Below are 3,925 nucleotides of genomic sequence, written 5' to 3'. Positions count from 1 at the left end.
TTACAGAAAATATTGTAATTCAAGGCATATATAGATAACCCGTTAAAGTAAGTAAATATCCATACACATATTCCCTATCTCACAATTTGTGCGTCATACCTACTCTAAACGCCCGTCTTAGCCCCCCCCCCCACCAAACCATCGGTTATTGATGTCTCCACCTGTCCACTTTCGATGGACTTTTTCCATCTGGTCCCGTTCAGCATTTTCGAGCTTCCTTGTCTTTGTGTTTACACACCGGCAGACGACTGTTCATTTAGCTGTTCCTTCGAGATGTCAATTCTGCCACCTTTCTATTAATTTTCATAAATTCTGCAACCTTGTTTAGTATCTCTATTTTGCTCTCCATGAGATGTTAACCCATTTTTAGCTGCCATGATATTTGTGAAAGTTTCTTTCCAATCGTTAACTCCATTTTTGTTAGGCGCTTCGCAGTCACTTTCAATATTGTTGTGTCTGCTAATACAATTACCATGCAGTGAGGAAAACGTTACTCCTTCCTCTCGCTTTCTATCTTCTTTTCCTCTTCTTTTATCTTTTCTTGCCACTTCACGTCTTCTTCTTCTTCTTCTTCCTGCTGTCTAGTACCAATTATGGCGGGGAGGACGGGGAAGTCCTCGTGCAAATTGCCGTACCACCTTCCATTCTCACTCTCTCTTTCAATGTTTACTTTCTTCGAAGCAAATTTTCGAAGAAATTTGTAAGCAAAAAGCTTTGTATCACCCCCAAAATGGAGCTTTGACTAACAAACGTCAGCACCCCATAAGGGCAGCTAACTTGCAAAATGATTTAACCAACAAAATAAAGTAGAGAACCTTTTAAAAGAAGTGAATTAAATATAAACTTACAGCGCTCCAAAAACACACCGCCACCTAGGCGATAGTAATAATAATCCTTTCTACTTTAGTCACCGGGCCTGAAATAGTGGGGAAAAGGATGAGACAATTACACCGACCCCAGTTCGTAACTGGTACTTGATTTATCGACCTTGAAAGAATGAAAGGCAAAGTCGATCCCGGTGGCATTTGAACTTAGAACGTGGCAGACAGACGAAATACTGCTAACGATTCTGCTAGCCCGCCGCCTTAACAAGAAGAAGAAGCAGAAGAAGAACAACAAGAACAAGAACAAGAAGAAGAAGAACAACAACAACAACAGTAGCAATTGTAAGAGGTCAGAAATTTTAGGGTGTAGGCATTTACCTCATTTCATCGACCTCCGCACACGACTGATATTTAGTTTATCGACCCCGTAAAGATGACAATGATAGTCGACGTTGGGGAGATTTGAACACTGAAACGTAAAAAAAATAGTAATTATTAATACTAATTAAATTTCGTTTCATGGTCGTGATCTGTTTAAACTGAATACTGAACAAAAAGAAAACCTTATCCAATTAACATTTTTCTCTAATATTAAATTTTCTCCAATCACTTTTCATTTAACGTATTTACTCTAAAAAATAGAGTTGATTTTATCCTATGCGCGGTAATACTGAATGAATAAGATGTTTGCTTTGCAATCATGAGGTTCCAGTTTCAATACCACCACTAGCAAACCTGAGAAAGTAATATTTCTAAAGTTTCATTTATAGACTAATTCAATGAATCTAGTAAATACTGTACATTTATGGTTAGAAATGAAATTCTGACCGAAATCATTTTTTTTACCTATATATTCTTATTGTTATTGATTGTTTATATCATTTATTCATTATTATTTATTGTTTATTTCTAGGAAGCTTGGAAATGGTATGCAAGTAAACCATCTCAATGGATGATTATTTGGCGGCAACATTGGATGACAAACTAAATTGATTGAGTTCCAAGCTGAATATCTATGCAACCAGGAATATCGAAGCCAAACAAGATTGCTTGAAAAGAAAGAATTAAAGTAGTATAAAGAGGATTATCTTTCGTCGTTAATAAAAGAAAAAACAGCGGATTATATGCCATTTTCTTTTACATTTGATAAGAAATTTCAAATCACGCATATATACACCCACAAAGACACATATTCCTCACCTTAACTACCCGCTTATGTCAATAAGCACACACACTCATATATAAACGTATATACACACAACCACACATATGTGTTTCTGTGTGTTCCTATATTTTTCTCATCTAAATACCGTCTGTGATATATGAAAATACCACGTCTTGTGATTTCGTAAATTTTGCCCTTGTCACCACAACGTAAGCATAGTGCAATATGAATTATATCGAATTCATTCCAGCTTTTCCTGTTACACTTGTTTCATCCAGCCGAAGTTAATTAACTTCAATAAGCATTGCAATAAGAATACCAATCAATTATATGATACGTTGATAATAATTAACATCTAACAGCAGTTCAGTTTACGTTTTAGTGTTTGCGCATTAGTCAACAAGCAGTAAACCTGGATGAGTTCTGTCTTTTTAACTTTTCTCGTTTCTTTCTGGTCAGAGATGACCTATAGCAAATGACTTGCTTCTATAATTATTACTATCACCGCTAAGAAACACTATTTTCCTTTGTCGTTCCTCCTCCTCCTCCTCCTACTACTACTACTATCATTATTATTATTGTTATTATTATCATTATCTTCAGCAACGAACTTGCATATATTTGCTCTTGCTTTGCCCAGAATATTTCTTACGGATAAAGATATATATAAATATATTTATATTACCTTTGGAGGAATTAATTAAAATTAAAAAAAGGCATTACCGAATATCCTCTTCAAAACACGAGAAGAAAATGAAATGTATTGAAAACTCAATTACCGAAAAACAAAAAGAATTATCCAAGTACTAATATATATAAGTATATATATATATATATATATATATATATATATATATATATATATATATATGAATATATATGTATACTGTTATACATATCACCAAGGCGTAATAAACAATAAGTTGAACCAATTGAACCCTAACTATTATTATAACCTGCAATTCTTTTTACGATGATAATAATGTGCAATAATCGAACCAGTATTTATTCATAGTTCATAAATCATTTTGTCACGAAATACCTATGTATGATATAGGAAATGCATACTATTTAACAACGAACACAAAAGAACCCCTGCTTCTAATTTTTGCATCGGACCAGAAATTTGTTTTAAAAATAAACGTGGATATTTTGAATTTAATCCAAACTGAAATTTCACTCAAACATTTTATTTCATCGAGGCACGTGAAATTTTCCGACTGAACCAATTAATGTGAAAATAAGCAAAAGTATAACTGTTGTGTTATATACTCCTATATTTTTTCATGGAAGAAGCTAGCTGCTCGACACCGTCTACTGAAAAGTGTAAATATTTTAATTTCCTCTTGAATGTACTTCTTTGAAACTACCAAACAATTGTGGATTTCTCAAACTAAAATTGAGTGAAATATTTTTTATGTAGCTTCAAGATAAGAACGAAAACTTGAGAAGTTATTTTTGGAAAGTATGCGCAAGAAACATATACATATCTCTCCATTCTCACCAAATTTATCTTCACCATCGTTGTTATTAATATTTTTGCTAACAATGACAATAATTCTATTATTAATAGTATTAATACGACTATAAGTGAAATTTATAATATATTTATTAACACGAATTATGTACAAAAGAAAAGATTAATACCTTCAAAGACACATATGTATAAAAATATAATTCTCCTAGTCTAGTGTTCCATTTTTATTAAAAACCATTTCCCCCCCTCAGACTTGAATTATTTATAAAGCAAAAATAATAATAATAATAATAATAATAATAATAATAATAATAATAATAATAATAATAATAATTTCTGTTACTATCAACAGAAGTGTTACATTAAAAGTATATCAAAGAAACTATTCTGGAATTTTCCACTACTCTGCACACGGAAATTTATAAGAATTCTTTGAAAGAAATTGACCAAGTTTCTGGT

At 32.3% G+C, this 3,925-nt stretch overlaps 1 long non-coding RNA gene across 1 annotated transcript in view; it reads left to right on the top strand.

The window, feature by feature from the left end:
* Positions 1 to 3,919, top strand: part of LOC128249818 (uncharacterized) — a 254,783-nt gene extending 250,864 nt beyond the window's left edge. The window contains exon 3 of the long non-coding RNA XR_008265940.1: positions 1,738 to 3,919. This is a non-coding gene — a long non-coding RNA (uncharacterized LOC128249818). The remainder of the gene's footprint in view (positions 1 to 1,737) is intronic.
* Positions 3,920 to 3,925: the final 6 nt, after the last annotated feature.

The sequence above is a fragment of the Octopus bimaculoides genome, chromosome 18 (genome assembly GCF_001194135.2).
Source record: "Octopus bimaculoides isolate UCB-OBI-ISO-001 chromosome 18, ASM119413v2, whole genome shotgun sequence".
Classification (NCBI taxonomy): Eukaryota; Metazoa; Mollusca; class Cephalopoda; order Octopoda; family Octopodidae; genus Octopus; species Octopus bimaculoides.
Note: the sequence above shows the minus strand (reverse complement) of the source record. Positions and strands in the feature narration are given on the sequence as shown.